This window comes from Ictidomys tridecemlineatus, chromosome 5, assembly GCF_052094955.1.
Source record: "Ictidomys tridecemlineatus isolate mIctTri1 chromosome 5, mIctTri1.hap1, whole genome shotgun sequence".
NCBI lineage: Eukaryota > Metazoa > Chordata > Mammalia > Rodentia > Sciuridae > Ictidomys > Ictidomys tridecemlineatus.
Genome location: NC_135481.1, coordinates 190,016,972 through 190,040,371, shown reverse-complemented (window position 1 = coordinate 190,040,371; position 23,400 = coordinate 190,016,972). Strand labels below are relative to the sequence as shown.

General features: G+C 36.6%; 1 non-coding gene across 1 annotated transcript; it reads right to left on the bottom strand.

Annotated features, from left to right (window-relative positions):
- Positions 1 to 20,456: 20,456 nt before the first annotated feature.
- Positions 20,457 to 20,558, bottom strand: LOC120886944 (U6 spliceosomal RNA). Its single transcript, XR_005730129.1, has one exon. It is a non-coding gene; the product is annotated as a U6 spliceosomal RNA (small nuclear RNA).
- Between the last annotated feature and the right edge of the window lie 2,842 nt (positions 20,559 to 23,400).

The following is a 23,400-nucleotide window of genomic DNA, read 5'->3' as shown; positions in this document are numbered from 1 at the left end:
CACACATGCACACACACACAAAGAATCAATTGCAACTTGTTTATTTCTTTGTACTTTGCTACATATGTTTTTCATTTTTTAAAGAACAGCTCTGCAATAACAATTCCAATACAATACAACCTGTTTTCTAAATTAATTGAACACATTTTTATTGATCACTGAATCAAGACCATTTTTCAAGCCAAATGGTCTGCTGTGATATTTCCATAGATACACTCATGTGCTGGGTAACTTATTTTATATCAATAACAGACAACAGGTAGGACTGTGGTTCTGTATGATTACAATAGAGCTCAAATGTCCCCATTACCCAGTGACTTTGTAACCATGGTTCAATCAGAGAACAATGCATTTTTCACCTGCTCAGATGATGCTGGTGTTATCTCACCTACTGTGCTGCCAGTCATACAAGCACACAGCCACTCCATGGGTCTCATATTGAGTGGGTAAGCTACAAGTACATGTGCTACTGTTATACTTTTATTGTTACTTTGGAGTGTGTTCCCATGAAAAAGCATTTACTGAAAAACAGTATGCTGTGTTGAATTGGCAGCAGCTTTAAAGATCTCCTATTTACTGTGTCTCTCAATCCCAACATATTCTCTTGGGTTTGATTTAATCACATGTTGTTTGTTTCTCTAGGAGAAACAGGATACCGTGTGTGTGCGCGTGCTCAAGTATGTGTGTGTGTGTATGTGTGTGTGGGGGGGGTGTGAGAGAGAGAGAGAGAGAGAGAAAGAGAAAGTGTGTAAGAGAGATATGGCCTCACTGTGTACAGGTTCTGCCATCAAAGCTGTGTTAAACATACCCAATGTTCACACAATGACTTGTCCAAAGATGTGTTTCTTGGAATATATCCCTGTTGTTGAATGATGCATGACTTGTATGTGCAATTCCATTCCAAGGGTGAATCAAAATTCTTTTAAAGAGCCTCCCATGGTTAGACATTAGGTCGTTTCCAATGCTTCAATATTATAAACAACACTTCAGGGCATGCCTTTGAAGCTAAATCAGTGTACACAGCTTTGATTTCTACTTCAGAATACATTTGTGGAATTAAAATTGCTGGAATAAAACGTAGAAATATGTAAGTTATTGGTAAGTAATGCAAACTTACTAACCATTGGACAATTTGCACAAATAATGCATACTGAATATAGGAAAAATTATGGTAAAAAATAGTAGAAATTGCTTTCAATCTCATAGACCTTAGACACATTACTGGATTGTCTTAGAGAACATGTTTATTATATAGGCCCTGATAGGTCGGTTTGAGGTGCCTGAGGGAACAAAGCACCAGGCAAGCAACCCGAGTGCGTGAAAGAACAAACAATCAGGTGCCAACAGACAAGCAGTGATGGTGCCTCAGCGGGGTCTCGTGATCAATCCTAGAAGGACGAAGATCTCAGTAAGATCCCCCCACCAACCCCAGGAGGACAAGGGACTCTAAAAACCTCCCTTTCTTGTTCCAAGCCCTCCCTTCCTGCCCTAAGCCAAATAAAATTCCAGTCCAGCTGAGCCTGGGTGCAATCCCCCTGGACTCGCTCTGTTGAAATGGAGAGTCTCACCTGGGAGTGAGTCTCAATAAAGCCTTGTCCAGCAGTTTTTAATCTGCCTCCTTTTGGTCACCGGTGTCTGATCTTACAGGCCCCAGTTCTCTTCTTATCTCCAATCCCTTTGGCAGATAATGCATAATCTATGATATATGGTATAATGTAACACAAAACATATAGCACATGACATAGAATATGTAATGTGGATGTATAACATATAATAGGCTCACTAATGATGGCCAGTTTCCTTATGAAGATCTTATATATTTACACTTTGCTTATTCTTATTTTAAAATGAGATTACATGCTTTCTTTTGTATTATGATAGGAACAAGCTTCCCTTTACCTAAAGGGATTTATTTTAAATAATTATTACTACTACATAGGTAAGCTATTAATTTACCGGATCAAATATGCAAAAAATAATAGCTTTTCAGATAATTGTTTTCCAGAAAATATAGTTTTCCTTTTGTGAAAAGCAGGATAATTTAGTTTCATCATCTCTGAGACTTGCTCTTTGCCTTTCTGCCCACCTTCCCTCCTGGCACTCCCCCCATCCCCCCTTTTTTTCTTCCCTTTTTCTCTCCCCTCCTTCCTTCCTTTGTAGTTTATTTTGGCTAAAATCTGATGAACAGTGTTAGATAATAGAGCTGATTATGAGCATGCCTTTTTATTCATTAGCTTTAAAAGATGATATCTATAATATTTTCATTAAGTGCTGAGATTGATTAGGGGATTGTAGGATTGTTATTTTTAATACAATTATTAAATCATGGTATTTTTGGTACATCTGGTACTAATATACTAAAATTTAACTCAAAATTGTCCTTAATTTGGTACTAAGTGATAAGGAGTTATGAGTGTGTGTGTGTGTGTGTGTGTGTGTGTGTGTGTATGTGTGCGCGCTTCAGGAATGCTTCCTTGATAACTTTTAAAAGTTTCCATCATTGACGTTTATTCTGTTGGATTATCTATATCCTGAGTCACTTCTGATTATTTCTATTTTCTTAGAAATCAGATTGTAGGGGCTCCAACCCTGATTGTAGACAAGGACAGCTACCATTTTAAACATTCCCTATTTATTTGAAAGATGATTGCTCTTACCTTAATTTTGTGCATTTGTGATTTATTGTTTATTTTTCTCAATCAGATAAGTATGGATGCTATCAACATTGAATTAGGGAGTGTGAAGAATCAGTTCCCGATTTCAATGTCTTCCTGATTTCTAGTCTAAGATTCTGCTTTTTAATTGATTCATTTTTCTTTTATTATTTTCCATTGCTATTGTTTTCATTTAGCTTTTTTTCTTTATGCTTTAATGAAATTAGCTGGTGTTGAATTTGCCTCATGTTGCAGTTCGGAGCATACTCCATAATTGTGATTTCTAGTGTTTTATTGTTATTTTCTAAGCAACCTGTGATTTCTGTTTGAAATGCCTCTTTCACTTGATAGTATTTTATCAATAATCCCAAAGGTTGACGGAATTTAGGTATTTAAACTTTTTCTACTAACTGCTGTTTGTTGTATGATAACTAGATTAGTACAGCTGACACAATTTAGCTTTGAAAGAAACTTCTATAGGCCTATAAAATGTGACAATGCTTCATACTTTTTTCAAGGAAACGTGTAAATAATTCATAGCATACATGCATGTCATTATTTTCTTAGGGCGTTAGCATCAGAATATATATATATACATATATATATATATATATTTAATGATTCACTGCATGTTTTGTTTCTTATACTACCATGAATATATTATTGTCAATAACATGATTATACAAAAAGTATCATTACTAAAATGTCATTCCAAATGACAACTTTGGAATATTGAATATTTTGTAAAAACATTAACTGGGGTTTGGAGACCTAATCATTTCCTAAAGGTCCCACCTCTGAACCTTGCTGCTTTGGGGATCATGCTTTCAAACTGAGAGTTTTTGATGGGACTATTTCAGATCCAAATCATAGGACCTTTAAAAATTATACATATCAAATATATCCAACTTTTTTCTTTGGTCAAAATGTTTTCTGAATTTTTTTCTGTCTTCTTTTCTCTCTCTTTTTCTCCTCCTCCTCCTCCTCCCCCTCCTCTTTTGTTCTTCCCTCTTTTCTGTCCTTTTTCTCTCCCCTCCTTCCTTCCTTTGTAGTTTATTTTGGCTAAAATCTGATGAACAATGTTGATAACAGAGCTGATTATGAGCTTGCCTTTTTATTCATTAGCTTTAAAAGATAATATCTGTAATATTTTTATTAAAATAGTGCTGAGATTGATTATGGGATTGTAGGATTGTCATTTTAATTCAATTATTAAATCAAGGTATTTTTCGTACATCTGGTACTAATGTACAAAAATTTAACTCAAAATTGTCCTCTAATATGGTATAAGTGATAAGGGATTATCACTCTTCCTCCTCCTCCCCCTCCCCCTCCCCCCTTCCTCTTCCTCCTCCTCCTCCTCTCCTCCTCCTCCTCCTCCTCCTCCTCCTCCTCCTCCTCCTCCTCCTCCTCCTCCTCCTCCTCCTCCTCCTCCTCCTCCTCTTCTTCTTCTTCTTCTTCTTCTTCTTCTTCTTCTTCTTCTTCTTCTTCTTCTTCTTCTTCTTCATTATTCCATGTTAATAGACCATGCTTGATAGAGCCTATATGGAAACATATATAATTGAACAGTTTTGTTCAGTTATACAAATAGGTCCAGCATATGGGAGGTCAGTATTATCCCCAAATAACTTAAATGTGTCCCTTCCTACATGTTATGGGAATATGGAGATACTGTAGCTATTTTGTATTTCTTTGTAAGTCCTATAAAATTATTGAAACGCCATTTTTCATATGGTTCTTTAGTTGAGTCACCCTTGTGTTTGTATTTTCATCTGGACTAATAGTATCATCTACAAATAATGAGAATTTGGTTTCATTCTTAGCAGTAATTTCACCTATTAATGTTTTTTTGGTAGTGATCTGCAATTCCACTAGTTAGGGCTTCAGAACATTATTACATTACAGTGGAGATAACAGAAATTGGATGTTGGTACTTTAATTGGGATGCCTCTGCTTAACTTCTCTTTGTGCAATGTTAGCTCTTGGTTTTAAATGGACTTTTCTTTATCACAAAGAAATGATTTTTAAATTCCTGATTTGCTAATAAAACTTACTAAAAATGGACAAAAAAATGCTATTGGTTTTATTTTCTTACTTATACACTTTATAGATGTTCAAATGTGATAGAAGAGATTTATGGATTTCATAATTGTAAACTATTCCTGTTGTGAGCAAATTTTACTTGGTAATGATACGGAGATAATAATGGTAATATATAAGATTTTATTCTCTTTTGCTGGTTCTGTGAACTGATTGTTACTTAGAATACTATTGTCTATATTTAAAGTGATAGTTTTTACTTGGTGCATTGGTGGTGGTGAGGGTAGGAATGTTTCCAGGTGTTTTTCTAAAAGATGAGCTAGTATTTGAAACATGAAACAGAGATCATTCTCTGCATATGTGTTATATAGTATTTTGCTTTTATTAAGGTAATGTAAAAAGGATTATCTGTGTGTTCACTTTAATTTTATCTGGTGAATATAACTGTGCTTGACATAATAAAATGAAACAATAGAATAGCACAGAAAATCATCAGACAGCCACATGTGTGAGGCTTTTCATAGTCAAACCTCTGTTGTAGGTCCTTATAAGACTGAATAGACCATGCTTGGTAGAGTCTATATGGAAACACATGTAATTGAATCTCAAGATCACAGTAGACACAAAAATAAATTTCAGATGGATGTATGGTTTAAATACCAAAGATAATACTTTAATTTCAAGGAAAGCATAGAAGAATTTCTTATAACATTGGAATAGAGATGTTCAGATTACAAATATGACATGAAGAAAGCATAAACTATTAATACATTGGATTATATTAAAGATGACTTTCCACTAAAAAAACATTATTAAACTGAAAGAAAAGATCACATGAGGGAAGAAAGAATTTTCAAAATCTATGACCAGTGAGGAATGGCATCCATAAAAGACAAACTGTAGCTTCAAATCAATAATAAAAATGAAACATCCCATTATACTAGAAGAATTAGAAAAGCAAACAGAAATGGTGAATAAACATAGTAAAGTATTCTCAAAGTCATTAGTAGAAATGAATGTAGGAGAAAAAAAAAAAACATAGCTAGTTGCCTTCAGAGATCCCAAGTCCCTTGAGAAGGAAGCCCTCATAGGGACAGGGGCCTATGGTTGGGTTAGTGAGGAGAGTGGGAACTGGGGCGGGAGGGGGAAGTCTGACCAGTGAACAGGAAGGTAGAGGAGGCAGGTAGGGGCAGGAATGGGGACTCAGCAAAGGATTGAAGAAAACCAAAGATTAAAGGGGGTAATGGAGAAGGAGAACTGGAAGCAAGAGAAAGAATTTATTTTGGTGAGAACTGTTTCCAAAAGAGGCCACTGAAATTCCAAAGTATTTTTTGGAGGGTGCGGAAACCAGTCACATATCAATGGAGACCAGACACAGAGGATGGGGTGGAGGGCGGTTCTTGGTAAACTAACTTAGCAAGTTTCTTGATTAAACTGGATTTTAGAAGAAAGTGCACAAACCTATAAACCTAAGTGAAGGTTCAGAAGCCTGATATTTGGTCCAGCAACTAATCTTTGTCTCAAGTATTTTTGTGATTTATGGTAATGATTTTAATTAGCTCTTACTTTTTAAAATATACCTCTTATGACCCTCTTGATTTATTAATTCCAACTCCCCAAACCCTTGCTTTACAATGCATTTCTACTGTGTCATTTTCCTCAGAGAATTTTTGGATGTCACAAAACCATGATAGAGTCTAATATTTTTCTCTATTGTACATATGTTTGTATCCAGCTAGCTAGAAGGTTAACTATCAATCACTTAATTATCTGGCAGGAATACTAAACAGGCACTGTATGTTCTTCATTAACAGGCAAATGGCATTGTATACCTACTGAGGTACTGTTCTTGAATTAGACTGTCAACTACTAATGTTGGTGAAGTGGTAGGCATCCTGTGCCCTCGAACATCGCTGGTGAGAAAGTGAGCTGGCACGACCCCTCAGAAAAACATTCCGACAGCAGCTAATAAAGTTAAATGTATGTTTACTTTGGGAACCACTCTTAGGAATTCACCCAGGACTGAAAAGAAAACATGTGGTCACAAAGGAACTTGTAGGAGATTATTCACAGGAGATTCATTCATAAGAGCACAAACCCAGAGACATACTGGGTGACCATCAGCAAAGTTAAACAAATTTGTCATGTTTACACAAACGAATATACTCAGCAATAAAGCCTCAGCTAGTGGTCCTTGTGGTGGGCTGGGGGAACCGAGAAACAGCTTTGTCAGTAATAAAGTCCTGCATAAGTTTATGCGCGACTGCATAAACTTCTTTTAACTTTCAATTCTTTTATTCATCTTTTCAGTTTCTGTTTTTACATTCTACCTGTATGGTTTTCAAGTTTCTTTTCCTTTTTATCTAGGACTTTAGAACTTTGACCTATTTCTCTTTGAATCATCTTTTGCTATACAGTAGGAAAGAAAATAAGGTCAAGATTAAAACCTTAATTTATTTTGCAAGATAAAATCTTTAAGATATTTATTTATACTTCAATGTCAATACAATATTATAGTTTTCTTTGAATATATTTTCTTTTAATTATTGTTATAGTTTGGATATGAGGTGTCCCCCAAAATCTCATGAGTGAGACAATGCAAGAGGGCTTAGAGAAGAAATGATTGGGTTATGGGGGCCTTAACCCAATCAGTGAATTAGTCCCCTGATTGGGATTAACTGAGTGGTAACCAAAGGCAGGTAGGGTGTGGGTGGAGGAGGTGGGTCACTGGAGGCCTGACTTTGGGACATATATTTCACATCTAGTGAGTGGAGTCTCCTCCCTCTGCTTCCTGAACATCATGTGAGCTGCTTTCTTCTGCTAGACTTTTCTGTCATGATGTTCTACCTTACCTCAAGCCCCAAGGTACAGAGCCAGCTATCTAGGAATCAAGAACTCTGAAACTGTGAGCCCCAAATACACTTTTCCTCCTCTACAATTGTTCTGGTGGGGTCTTTTAGTCACAGCAAAAAAAAGCTTACAAAAACAATTATTATTTTGACATTTCAGTGAATTTTACAACCCTGTTAACAATAACTGAGGGGAAATATTTTTCATGATTTACTTCTTTGTTACATGTATTATGATTCCATTTAATATATTTTTTTACCTCATAATTGATTTGATGATGATCATGTAATATATTTATATCTGAAAACATCAATGGAACCCCATGAACATATACAATTTTTTATATTAAAATTTAGAAAAGTACATCTCAATTGCATTTGCAAATTGAAATAACAGGCTCAAAATTCATGTTCCTAGATAGGGAAATCCCCCTGGATATAGTTTTTAACATGTAAGAATGCAGGCCATGTGAATTTTTCCTCCCGCCCTTTCTCACTCTCCTTTCTTTGATTGCCAACGGTTCTTTCTTTGATAATTGTCAATTTTTTCCCCTTTATCTTAGAATTTCAGGAATGTCTAGTAGATGCTAGGTATGGTGATGAACACCTATTATTTTAATTCCTTGCAAGTTTGAAGCCAGCCTCAGCAATTAGTGAGACAGACCCTCAGTAACTTAGTGAAATTCTGTCTCAAAAAATAAAAAGGGCTGGTATGGAGCTCAGTGGTATAGCACCCCCTAGGTCTAATCTCCAGTACCAATAAATAAATAAGTCAATATTTTAAAAAGGAATGTCTAGTAGATGTCTAGACATTAGTGACTTTTTAATACTTTTGCCTCTTTCCTGCAGATAGTTGTAATAAGCCAGAAAATCAGAGAAGAGATGGGGAATAAAACAAGATCATTCAGCCATTCTATTACAGGCATTGTTCAATTCACAATGCCTTAATAGAGATCCCATAAAGAGGAAAGGAATACTAAGAAGCTTAGACGAAAAAGTGGTAAATCTCAAAATCTTTATATAAGATAGAATAGGAGGAAGGAGCCTGGAGATTGAACAGGGAGAAAGGAGAGAAGTAGGGAGACAATCGTCACAGAAGCTGGAAGAGGAATTTCTAAAGAAGGAATCCATTTCTTCACAGGTCATGTGTAACTACAGTTATGCCAAGTGTGTGGTAGTGATGAGAGAGTAGTTGGTTCAATAAATGGAAAGAGACAAGATCCATCCTTCTATGCATTTTGGCAGTCTGTTTTTTATTATTTAATAGTCAATGTATGCAACAGAACTGCAAAATGAGCACCTTTTCCTCCACACCGATGTAAAGGATGTGAAATTTGGTTGTGGCCCCTGCAGGTATTTTCTTTATGTAAATCATTCAAAGACAATAACCTTCCCCAAAGATATGTTGATCCTTTTTATTATACCTATAATGTATCAATTTATTTGAATAGTTGTATTTTACTTTTCATTATATATTTTGAAGCTGTGTTATTAGACACCCACAATTCTCAACTTCTTAAAAGTTTTTAGCAAATTTAAAGTTTTTATAATTATATGCTGATGTGGTTTTTCTTAAACAATTTCTTTTACCTGAAAGTCTACTTCTTTTAATATATTTTCACAAAGTTTGTTATTGTTGTTGTTGTCAATATTTCTTTTCTATCTCTTCTGAATCACTTTCTTTCAAAATTACTATGTTAGTCTGTCTGATGTTAGCTGTATTTTTATGGATATTTTAATATGCTTTTAATTGCAGCTTTATAATCATTGCCTTTTAAGTAGATGATTTAATAATTTTGCATGTATTATGATTACTGACATCTTTGGATTATTTTTTTTCTTGCTTATTCTAAAATTTTTTCTTCTGGTGGTTTAGAAGTTAACTAAGTGTTTTCCATTGTCTTTGGTTTTATCCTTGAAATTTTGATAAACACATATAATTAAATCTAAACTCAGCCTCCTCTCTGCACCACCGACAGAAAGGCCCCAGACCTTTCTTCTTGATTGTTCTTTCTTTGTAAAGTTGATCTGTTAGGAGCGATGTTCTGATTTAAGTAAATTCTCCCAGTGTGTGTGTGAGAATGCCTTTAGTTTAGCCTCACATTTGAAAGATGATTTCACTGAGCATGAATTCCAAATGATTATCCTGATTATTCTGTCATCATTTGAAGATTGTTTTCCTGTGTTCCTGCTCCTACTGTATCTGAGGAAGCTGCTGTCAGCCTTCTCAATACTGCTTTGTGGGTGGTTTTCCTGTTGTTGTTGTTTTTTTTCTGGATATTTTCTTCTTCGTTTTGTGTTTTGTGTTCTGAAGGTTGACTACACTGGTTCTAATAACTTAAGTCCATCATGCCTTCTGCAAAATTCTTGCCCTTCATGTTTCCCCTTTCTAACTCTTTCCATTTTTGTTTATTCTCCTGGGATTGTGGTTAAGCAGGTAAAATTTTCTCCTTATCCTTGTTTTTGATTGCTTTGACATTCAGGTCTTCACTATTAGATTTAGACATATATTATTTTCTCCCAGTTCTCTCTTCATATGTTAGAATTGTTATTAACACATATATTTATTGTCTTGAAATTTCAATTAAAAATAAATGTATTTCTCATTTTAAAACTATTCTTTTCCTTTTCTATGTGTGCATTTCTAGCTAATATTTTATTATTTATTTCTATAATATTTTAATATTTATTTCTAGCTAATATTTTCAAGTTGCTCTTTTATTTCTTTAAGCATGAAACATTGCTTTCACAGTCTATATTGGATACTTTTAATCTCTAAAATTCTGTGGATTTGATTTTTTTTCCTTCTGTTGATTATTCCTCTGTTAAGTCCTGTTTCCCATACCTGTGGCCTTCAGTGTGACTCCACATTTGCTGAACTTTGGGGGTTCTATGAGCTGCTGAGAACATAGGATCTGATGAAGATTTGATTTCTTACCATGTGCATCAAGAAGTTATAATATACTCAAACTACTTCAAAATGATTCCTGGGATCAACAGAAATTTTTCAGATCACTCAGAAAAAGCAAATTCAAGCTCCAAATCTATCTGTGGGCCACCTGGTGACTGTGCACCTCAGGAGGAACACTTCTTCCCCTGCTGGTGGAGCCACAACTTACAAAGGTATTTGCAGGACTCTGTTTATGAAATGGGCTGGTGTCCTTTATCACGGATCACTCTAGGTACAACTGGGGATTCTGGATCACCTAGGGATTTCCATACCAAAGTGCTGCTTCCCAGAGCTTCCCAGGCTCTTGCAAGTGGATGCTTCCAGTGACTCAGGGGATAGGCTGGAGTCTTCAGGGAACTACCTGTCTCAGGGCCTTTCCAGGTGTGTGCCTCACTTCCTGTCACTGTGGGTGCTTAAGGGTATTTTCATGTGTGTTTCATCCAGGGTTTGAGGTATTTGGTAGCTGGAGAAATTTTGGGATATCTGTCCCTCTGTATTTTTTTAGAATGAATTTCAAGTCATTCATATATTTGAACCTAACTAGAATATCAAGTTTTGAAACTGTTTATTGTTATCTCAACTTAGAAGTGACCTTGTACTGAGAATAAAAATCAGAAGCCAGAAAAGAAGCACCTACCGTCTTCTCAAGAGTTAGATTTCTGCCTCTTTAATGTTAGTTTGTTTTTCTGAGGGATCCTAAGATGATGGTACATTCTTGTGGGAATTGGGTTTGCTACCGACAAGTTTTGATGTAATGTTGGAGAGAAACAAAGCTCAATTAATGAGGCTCTTCAGCTTGAGGAGAGCAGCACAGTGGGAGAAAAGCACTGGGGCTTTAGAAAACTAACAAAGTCAAAAAGAACTGGTACTTTTCAAGGAAATAACATGCGAGAGTATGAGGATACCGTGGAAAGGAAATGCTGAAAAATGATGACAGTTAAGAAAGTTCCAGTATCTGCATTGAAAATTTTACATAATGTTCCTTTTCATTAATATTTAAATTCCTTGGGTGAACTGGAGGGTTATTTAAAATTAGAAAATTCTGTCATTTTATTATTTGAATTACAAAATGTGATTTGAATTTTTTTTTTAACTAGTGGTAGGAATTTATATTTATTTATTTATTTGGGGGGTAAAAACACAAAAGATATTACTTTGGAATTATGTTGGCCTTACGTTTGATCTAAATATTGTATATATCTAAAAATAGAAATATAAGACTGTCAAATGATAAGATAGTCAATTAAAAAAAATAAGAACAATTATCAAATACATTTTATCCAAACACGAGGGAGGGTCCCCAATGCTGACCACCTAGATTTCCTTTCCCATTCCCATTTCATGAGGTGTGTCTCCGAAGGGGAGTTGTTGGTTTTTCCTATGTGAACGATTTAGACCTCAGAGTTTTGATCAGAGCCGATGCTTCCCCGCCAGCTCCTGCAGACTGCAAGTCTTCCTTGTCGAGTTGCATAGCAACTGCCACTCAACCTCACCTGCAAAAGGTTAGTCCAACATCTTTTATTTTTTTCTCACAATTTTTTTTTTTGACTCTGGAAATAAGCAAGCCAGCTGGTGGCATTCTAAAGAGAGCTGCTTGGATCTGTTTTCCAAGCACAGCCCTATTGTCTTTCCAACTGTGGCAACTGAAGAGCACGCCCACCAGAGGCAGGGAGCATGAATTGTAGGCTCATCTCTGCCAGTCTCTGGCCACATGACTGTACCTGTGTCTCTTCTCTTCCTTGCCACAGCTCCCTCATTTGTGCAGTAAAATGTTGAATGAAGGGACAGTTTCAATGGCTTCCAGGTCTGACATTTTGGCCATCATGTGAAAGAATGCTGATGAGGGTGCTGTGTGGAGTGACTTCATGTCCTGCTGCCATCCTGCCTCATGATACAGCCTTCTGTCAGTCTACCCACACTGCCGTCTGTGGAAATGCTGCCTTGTGGAGGGTGTTCCATAGACGCCCTCTGCATGGATTAAAGTGTGCAATTCATTCGCCATGTACACCCCAATCTAATACTTAAAGAAGCCACAAGGTAACGTTTTGGAGTCCATGTTTTCTGTATAGGGGGAAGTTCAGAGAGGTCAAGACCACTGCTCAGGGTCACATGGGTAGTGAGGAGCAGCCTTAGAATTTGAACATTAAATAGGCAGACTCTCAGGGCCTCTTCCATCAGGCTTAAATTTACCTTTTATTTCACTCTCAAACTTATATACTGTATTTTTTAGGACTTAATTACCAATGGAGAAAAGAGAATGCTCAATCTAGCTTAAATAGCAGACAAGAATTAATTAAAAATAATTATTGTTTAATAATTATAAAACAAAAGGGATATATACGCAACTTACATCTTACATTGGGCTTCAGCTCAAGTCTTCTCTCTCCATCTCTGAACTCTGGTCTCCACAGGTTGGCTTTGTTCTAAGGCCATGTGCTAATGTGGTACTCCGTGTGGTAATGCAGCAGCAGCAAATCCCAAGCCTTTTTTAATCTGGACTAAATGCCTATGTCCCTTCAAAAATCAGGTACTGAAACCATGCCGCAGTCTGGCTGGGCACAAAATAACCGAGCCGCCACACAGCCTTGTAGGTTCAAACAGCAACTCTTTATTCCTGAACTCTCACCGGCACTCTAAATACGCTTCCCGGAACACACTCACTCCACCGGGCTCCCAGCGCCAATTCTCTCAGAACCCCAGGAGAACTCCATGGGAACTCCAAAGTAGCAGGCGCCCCAGGCAGCAGGATCCGCCCTAATCCCAGCAGGATCCGCCCTAATCCAGGAGCCACCCTAATCCCCGAGCAGGGTCACCTTTCAACCATTCCCTCTGGCAAAAATGCCAGGCGTCATTCTGACTAAACTGTGGCTCTCAACACCCTAACCCCCAAGGTAATATTAGGTCAAGGGCTTTGGGGAAATGACCTCTCATGAATGGGATTAGTGTCCTTACCTATGAGCCCTGAGAAAGACCCCTCAATTTTTGCCATGTCCAAATACAGTCGAAAGACAGCGCTCTATGGATCAGGAAGTGGGCCCTCCCCAGATGCTGAATCTGCTGAGTTTTTAATCTTGGACTTCCCAGAATCTATAACACATATGTGAGACATATTGTTAGAGTCTATAAACAAGTCAGGATGGCGCTTGGCATTTTGCAAGGAGGAGTGGTTTGTGAGGTGGCGCCAGCGAGCCATTAAGTGTGGAGATTTCTTATTGGTTGACTGCTGTATCTAGTTTATGTTAATTAAGATAAGCTGTGTGGAATGTATAAATACCCCTCCTGTCCTACCATAAACGGCTCCCACTCCTGCTGGATCAATGTCCACAAGTTGGTCGTCACCCCCCCCCCCAATTATTTTGCTGCAGTCCGAATCTGCTGAGTTTTTGATCTTGGACTTCCCAGAATCCATAACACATATGTGAGACATATGTTATTTAAGCCATCAGCTCTATGGTACTTTGTTAGAGCAGCTTGAACAGACTTAGAAAGACAGATCCTTTCCCCCCAGAGTTCCAACAGAAGTTATCTGTTGACATTCTCTGTTGCCAGTTTGAGCCTTCTTGCCAGGGTCCTGGTGACCAGTGAGAACTGAATACTTTGTCCTTGACCTGGGACACCTGCTTGATCCTGGTGTGTGTGAGGAAGTGTTAGCCATCCTCAAGAACCACAAGAAGGGAAATGAACCAGTAGAGGGCTGGAGAAGAACACCACGGTGCAGCCGTGGGGATGGCAGATGCCAGATGAATAAAATCTAACATTTCTCCCCCACTCCTGTTTTCACTTTCCAAAATCGAGACTCAACAGCTGTCACTGCCCAACTCAGAAATGAACGTAGAAAGAGAGGAGACTGCCTTGTTCTGAAGCGCCTTTCTCAACGTTGTATTTCTCAGCTACACTGACTGACATTACGTTGAGGGAGTTGTCCGTCACCAGGTTGTAACTCTGATTGACATAAGAAAAAAGATGATTTCATCTAAATCTCTTCCTTTGCCCTTCATGTTATTGCTTGGATATTGTCTCAGAAACAGAGTTGAACAAAAGGCGATAATATTATTGGTAGGTAGTAATTTGGAAGGAAACCCACCTTTGCTCTGTATTTTAATGTCTCCCACAATGATCCTGGGAAATTTTTATTCTGCCTCCACAAAGAGGGCTGCCTCACCTCAGACATGGGAAGAATGTCACCATTCAGCATTCTTCTATTATTTGCAGAGATTATTAACATGTCATTTTACTCTAGAAATGAATTCTTCATAAATATCTAGTATTCTCTCAGATGGGTTCTCAGGACACTCTCTTAAGCTCCACAAGAAGAAAAAAAAGTAAAAGTAATCAGTTGACTGGTTGAAAGACAGGAGTCTATTTAACAAACAAGACCTACTTGAAGATATACTAACTCTGCAAGGCTTTTTTTTTTTTTTTTACAATGGGAATTATATATTCTCGACAAATCTGTTGTAGCTCCATTAAGAAACAGTAGTACATACTTTGTGTTCACTGGAAAAATTAACTCTTGACAAATTATGCTTCAAAATTAGGAAGTGATATTCTGGGTAGAAGCTTCAAAGCTGATAAGTGCATTTATAGTAAAATGTTGATTTTGAAAGGAGAGAGAGTGTACTTCCTTACAATTATAGAAGTTATAACTATTTCATTGGGACTTTCCTTTTCTGTACAGTGTCCAATCCCACTTTCCTCCTTCCAAGATCAATCGATGGCTCTCTAAAGTTCTTATGGCTCAATCACAATGACCCAACAGGACAGGGGGTCTTGTTTTCTTAACTCCTCATCTCAGCACCTAGCACAGTGCAGAGCACACATTACTTGCTCAACACATATCTGTTGAACAAATTGAGTACAAATGCCATCTTTATTTTTAATTCTGATGTGATAAGAATCAGGCTCTTGAGAAACCACTGGTGGCATAGCAAAAGCCTATTTTCTGTGAGTACCAATTATTTAGACAAGAATTTGAACAAGATATGAATCTCTTGAAAGAAAGATTTAGAAAAGTGGTAATTTTTAGTTTATTGCACATAAGAAATGTTCATATTATGGGGTACCATGTAGAGTTTCAGTCTATTCAACACTGTATCATATTACCATCAGGATAGATTTTGAAGCATATTGACCTTATGTCATGGCTTGGATCTATATTGTCCCCTAAGACTAATGTGTTGAAGGCTTGGTTCCTAATGCAGCAATGGCCAGAGGTAGGCTTTTAAAAAGTGATTGGATCATGAGGACTTTGACTTCCTCATTGATGGATTCATAATTTGATGGAATTTTCTGGGAAGTGGTGGACACCTTAGGAGGTGAGGCCTTGTTGGAGAAAGTGGGTCACTAGGTGTGTCCTTAAAGAGTATACCCTGTCCCTCTCTTACTCTTGTTTTATTTGCTTCCCCGTGACTGTAAGACAAGCAGTTATGAACTATCACATTCTCTCTGTCATGACATTCAGTCTTGCCTCCCGTCAAAGAGGTGGGACCAAGTGACCAGGGACTGAAATGTCTGAAACCATGACCCAAAAGGAATCGTTAGTTGTTTTTCTCAGTCATGTTGTCACAGTGATGAAAAGCTCCCCAGCACAGCTGAATTTTAAATAAAAGATGTCTGAGTTCCCCAAATATTAAAGCAGGTTTTCTGTTCAGTAGCAGATAACATTTAACTTATAAATCATTGTTGGATATTCCTGTTTCAGGTGCTAATTAAATTTGAATCCCAATACAAATTCATAATATAATAAAAGGTAGTTAGAAAAAGTAAAATGAATCTTAACATGATGCTAATATTTTGAAGCATTGGAAACTTCAGCTAATAAATTATCTTCCAGAAGCATAATTATAACACTTTTGCTGCAAACAGAAGCTTGATGTATATAAAATAAATCTGACTTGGTATCCTGACTATGATGCCAGTGGATCACGAGCTTAAATACCTTAACACTGATGATGAAGATAATAACTGGTTGGTTGTTTGTCTTTAAAACAGAAAGGGTCCTGAGTATGGCCAGTTGCCCTTCCAACTATGAATTGGCATCCTTTCCTTGTTATGGAGGAAGAACAAACAATTGGTTCTCTTAAGTTGGTTTTCTTTGGCATTTGGGACTGGTAATGTCAATGTAAGTCTATTTTCAGATTTAATTTGCCCCAACCACATGTTATTAGAGTGGTAAATAGTGACGGTTAGTAAATTAACTTCTCTCAGTATAGATAAACACAATCTGATTTCAGTTAACGCCTTTCCAATAGAAAAATCTGTTTAAAAGTCATGGTATTTCCTCCATGCTGTGCCATAAAAGGAGAAAGTCTTGGCTTTCTTTGATGGCTTCAGTTCCAGTCCTGCTTCATTTGGGACAAATAGAGATCATTCCCTAGTTCTTTATCCATTAAGTGAGAGGAATCAAAATGTTCTGTCTGATTTCATGTCTTTGGAGTGAACTTATCACTGGATGCTCACATAGCAGAAGCTAAACAGTCCCAGTTGATTTGATCTGTCTTTCAGGCTGGCCACCTGTCCTGTTACACAGTTCTCCTCTCATCGACCCTTTAAAATGTATCATGATCTTGAACCCAGTCTGGTCACTGGCTCCCCTGATTTAATCCATGCACTGTGTCTTTGCTCTCTCCCTGAGTCCTTGCTCCAGTAACTACTTGTATCAATAAGACCACTTACCTATCAATGACAAAATTGTTTCAAATTGTTCTAATGAAAAGAAATCGGGGAATATTGGTCAATAGGATTTTAAATTTCAAAAGCAATGTTCACTGCAGGACTACTGAGATCCAGCAGCTCAACAATGTCAGTAAGTCTCCTATTGGCTTCTCTTGCCTCATTTTCATCTCTGTCACATTAACAATATAGACCCAGGGCTTCCTAAGTTGTAGAGGAGATGGACACTGTCAGCTCCAGCTGTGTAAACTACTAGCTTACTAGCTTCTTACAGTTTCAACAAAGTTCTAGGCTGGAGGATCATTGGTTCTTATTGGCTTAGTTAAATCACATGATGCTACTTAAAGCACATAGATCATTACTGTGGTATATCAGATAAAATTAGGTTGTTCTAACCATAAAAGGCAAACTGGATTCTAGATAATCATAAACATCTACCTACCATCCACCACATGCCTTGTAGGAGAGAGTGTCCTACTCAGCACAAACATTAGATGTGCTCAGTGTTCCTGGGTGTCAATATTTTCAGCTTGAAGAACAAGGAAAAATGTATATACTAATGTATGTAGAGACACAGATCTATAAACTTTTTTATGTAACTGTATCTAAATTAAGCTAAATACGAGTTCATATCGTTGTCTGTTGTCTTCTACTCTAATTAATTAATTCATGGGACACTACAGTGATTTCCTTTTGCTTACCTGGCAGTGAAAAATGTAACCCCCAAATCCACCATCCATATTCTTATTTGTTGAATTCCAGCTTTTATATATGATGACATCACAGTCATTAACACATGCACTATATTGGACTGCAGTGCTTCTATACAGTTCCTCTTTTCTTTGGTCTTATAGACTTTATTCATTTCCACAGTTACATAGGATAGCACATTTCCCTCACATCAATGAGTTGTTTCGTATATTTATGTCACAGTTAGCTTGTTAATTTATAATTTCATCCTGGATCTCTTTTCCTTCCAAATGATTTTTTTTTTTTTTGTACCAGAAATTGAATCCTGGGGCACTGAGCCACTGAGCCACATCCCCAGTCCCCAGGCCCTTTTTTGTAGCACTGCTGAGCCCAGCCCTCCCTAGTGATTTTTGGATTTGCATACATTAAGGTTTGCTCTTTCCTTTTTTTTTTTTGATATTAGGGATTGAACCTAGAGGCACTTTAAAACTGAGCCATATCCCCAGCCATTTTTATTTTGTCTTTTTTATTTTGAGGTGAGAGTAGGATTTCACTAATTTGCTGAGGATCTCTCTAAATTAGCCAGGTGGCCTGGAACTTATGATCCCCCCTGCCTTTCAACCGCGTAGTGCCATGTGTGTGCAACTGCAGTATCAGACAGACTACATTCATTGCCATAAAACATTGCCTGTAGGCAGCCTATTCATCCATCCTCTGAATGCTTGGCAATCCATAGTTTTTATTATCTTCACAATAGTTTTGTCTTTTCTGAGAGGTTTCAAATTGTCTTTCTAGACAGGCATCTTTCACTTAGCAATATACATTTAGGATTGATACATGTATTTAATTTTTGTTTCCTTGTCACTTTAAAGATTTCTACTTTTTTTCTATTTATCTCAAATGAGATTTAGCATCTTGAGTATGTGTCTAGGTGATAATTTGGAAGCTTTTCCTGACCAGATTTTACTCAACTTCCTGAACATGTAGGGTAATATTTTGTGATGAAAATATTTTGGGATATTTTCTCACCATTATCTCTTTCAATAATTGTATGTACTTCCTCTGTATCTTTTTGGACTCCAATCATATGTACGTTGTGGTGTTTAATATTATCCTATGTGTCTCTGAGGCTTTCCATTTTTTTTCAATATTTATGTTATTTGAACTATAATTTTCTCTTATTCTTAATTCGATTTCCTACTTTTTCTTCTCTATTAAATATGCTCTCGAGTTCATCTGACATATTTTTCAATTTAATTACTGCATTTTTTAGATCTAAATTTTCCATTGTTGTCTTTCCTGTAGTTTTCATTTCTCTCTCACAATTTTTCATTCATTCATTATTTGAATATATCTCTTAGATTACCTTAACATGTTCCTTGTAACATATCTGTGTCATGTGCACTGAAATATTTGCTCTAGCTAATATGTGGTCCCCCTTAGAATCATTTTCTATTGCTTTCTTGTTTCCAAAGCAGATAAAACATTTTCCTGCATCTCTAAATTCTCAAAAATTTTTCGTTTCGAACTATCCATTACAGAGAGCACATTGCTACAACTTTGCATTCTGTCTTAAAAAAAAAGTACTTTTCCTATCTATGAAAAATTTTCATTTATTTCCTTGTTTGTTTATTATTTCCTTAGTTTTTCTATATAATTAGTAGTCAACCAATGATTTGAAGTTAAGTATTTTACACTTTTGTTGCTTGAATTTTGTGGAAGTTGAAGAATACATTTAGATGTATAGGGGATTCATGTTTCCTAGTGCATTCAATATTGCCACACTCTTTTCCCCATGCATACATGTAATTTAGAAGTCAGATAGAAATGTGTGAAGAGTATATGGCCAGAGCCCTTCTACAGATCTCCTCTCTCCATGTCCATGATTTAAATTTCTTACTGTTCTACTACCTGACCCAAACTGAGTCCACCACCTCTTGCTAGCAAATATTTTGAGTTTTTATTGCTCAAGCTGAGAGAGAGACATTCATCAGACAAGAAAGTTATAAATCTGCTATTCATGTTTAGAATAATAATGACACAATGTGTAGTAAAGACATAAACCAATATGTTTATGTAAGTAAATTACTTATCTTTCTAAAAACATTTTATTTATGTACACACACATTTTGCTTAACAACGTGGATACACTCTGAGACGTGTTGTTAAGTGAACTTGTCCACACATGGACATGATACTCTGCACTTTCCAAAACCTAAATGGTGTGGCCTACTACATGCCTAAGCTAATTAGTCTGTATGGCATGGCCTACTGTTCCTAGGGCCATGATGAACAAAACAACATGAGATCGTATGAAGCACAAGAGAAAGTGATGCCATCAAGAGATGCAATACACATGGAATGTATAAGGCACCACCATCAGAGCTTGCAGAATGTCTTACGGTACACATTTTTAAAAATGTTCCCATTAGTGCATAATATTTACACATAATAGTGTTTTGACCTACTCATACATGCATGGAACATGATTTGCTCCACTTCAGTCCCCAGGGCTTCCTCTCTCCTTCCCTCCTTCTTCCCCCTATTCCCCTTTCTCTACACTACTAGTATTTCTTCTATTTATTTATTGTTTCTTTAATTAAAAACGTGGAATACTTTACAAATTTACATATCATCCTTGTGCAGGGCCCATGTAATCTTCTCTGTATCATTTCAATTTTAGTATATGTGCTGCCAAAGCGAGGATGATGGTCGACATTTTAATGTAAGCAGAAGAGGTACTCTCTAAAATAATGACAACAGGCATAGTAAATACATTAGCCAGTAGCATAGTCATTTGTTGTCATTATCAAGTGTTTTTTATTATGCTTTATGTATTGTGCTCTTGTATGACTGACAGCACAGTATGTCTGTTACCTTGAGCACTACTACAACATGAGCGATGTTTTGTGTTGTGACCTTGTGATGGCTACAGAGTCACTAGGTGACAGAAATTTTACAGTTTCATGATGATCTTATGGCCCTACCTGGATCATGATAGACCCAGACATTGCAATGTGGCACATGATCATAATAGCAGTGTGGACATGTTAATTTCTATCTGCAAATTTTTCTGCATCTTTCTTTTCCTGTAAGAAATATTTTACACTCACAAAGACAATTCTAAATTTCTTTGTGTATTTATTTTATTCAACAAATATAAATTAAATTTATGTATTTGATACTTACATACTTTAATATTTTTAAAATATTTTGTTATCAAGAAAAATGCCACAACTAGAGACTCACCCCCAATTTTAGCAGCAGTTTTTGAATCAAAAGTTCATAAGTAGTTTGGCTGTTGGTTCTAAGAAGCTCTACAAGTAATTAGTTCTCCATCCATTCCAAGTCAGGCAGGCCTTCAGTTTTAGTGTCTGGCTTCTTTTACTTTTAATTATGTTTTTGAGTTTCTTTTATATTTTTATGCAAGCATGTATTATCGCTTCTTTTCTTCTCAGGCTGAGTGACATCACATCACATGGAAGTACCAGTTTTGTTTATTGCTTCATCAGCTGATCCGTGTTGGTTTATAAATCATATTGCTGTGAACATTGTGTGTGTGTGTGTGTGTATGTGTGTGTGTGTGTGCACTTCCAACTTTTGGATATATACCTAGAGTGGAATTGCTAGGTTGTATAGTGACTATTGCTAATCTTATGAGCAATACTATTGATTTCTGTATCTTGATGTATTGACATTACCAAACCATGCTTTCAAAATGAAAGCTATTAGCAATGTTACAGGAGTTTTTGTGGAACAAGCACATTGTTTTTCTTTTGTCCACAATTTATTTATTTAGTTTACCCAATAAATGGTCAAGAAATAGAACTGGAAAGAAACAAAAACTAATTACCAATTAAGAAAGTGTGTCATTGTAGACTCTGATAAATACCTGAGAAGAAATACTTGCTCCTCCACCTTCAAATCCATTTCTGGGAATAGGGCATTTGATGACTCATTTTCTACCCATTATAGGTAATAGGCGGCTTCTCTGTTGTGCTTTAAGGGTGAGTCAGCTTAAATGAGTTCTGTTGTTTTTGACAATGGTGACACTGTACTCTTGTTTAAAAAGTAAACCAAACATCTCTTGGAATAAGAAAACCAAAGAACATTGCATTCAATATTATTTTCCTTGATTTCTATGATTTTTCTCACTGGCTATAAACTAAAGAAAAACATTGCTTTTCTATCTGAAGAACTTTGCTACTTTGCATCAAAGACAATCAGAACTTCATTAAACAATACAGAAGTGTGTACAAAACAACAATGATTTTCTACTGTGATTTTGGCAGCAGTTTTGTGCTGAAATATTTCATCTTCATTTTGATTCAGAGCTTTTGTGCTTTTTGGTTTTGTTCCTTCAAATATGCAGTTTAGGTACAAATGTTTGCAGATGTTCCAAACTTGATTTATTAAAATGGTTTCAGTACAAATCCCCTATGCAATTAAATGCCTATTCATGTGTTCTTTTCACAATGAAATGTTGTTAACAAATAGCTCTAATATAATAGCATAACAGTTAAGGGAAAACTTGGGTGCAAGTGGCTAATAGGAATGAGCTGGTTTGACTTTTTAAAAAAAGTAGCATAGTTTTGTTTACTCTGATTAAAAAGCACTCTGTGCACACTGTGGAAAATTTAGAAAGGACAGAATAGTGCAAAGACTACATGTGGCATTTAATCCCAAACTCAGAAATGAACATTCTCCTTTGCTACTTGTAGTTTCCAGCATTCTCCTTATTCTTATCTTGAGATTTAGGAATTCAGGGATTTTACTTGGATTCGTCTCAATAACCATCTCTTTTATGAATTTTGCCAGAAGAGAATATATGTCACTCTGCTTTGGGCTTGATTGTCTTCCTTGAAGTGCTTCTTCCTATCCCACTAGGAAAAGAGTCCCACGTGCTTGCTACAGCTGAGCCAGCACACCCACATCCAGCCTTCTCCTGCTCTGGTTCACCCTCCCTCTCCAACCTCATCACCACTGAATTCTCATCAATCCATGTTTTAGATGTGAGGACTCAAGGAATTACTGCTCTCTTTTTAGTTTAGAAAATGTATTTGTACTTTTTCTTTAGTTATTGCTTGTTTACTTTTTTCCTCTCCTCCTGAAATTTGTGATGTGTATTATTTTCATGTGTGAAGCCTATTTTAGATTGCACATATAGTAAGTCAGAGTGAGCAGTATGTTTCTTGCTGTGTGCTGTTTGTTTCACTCAGCATGAAGGTTCTCCACGTTGTCATAAATGGCAGCTTCTTGTTAAAGGCTGGTGATGTTACATTGTGTATATATATATATACCAATCTTTCTTTATCTAATCATCTGTGGATGGACACTTGGGTTATTTCCCTTCTTGACCTATTAGGGCTGATGCTTCAGTGAACATAGGGGTACAGATTATCCCTGTGAGGCACTAATCTCATGTATGTAGAGTACACATATAGAAGACAGACAGCTGGATTATATGGTAATTATAGTTTTCCTTTTATTTTTGAGGAACCTGTGTATGATTCTCCATTAATAGCTTTACCAGTGCACACTTCCA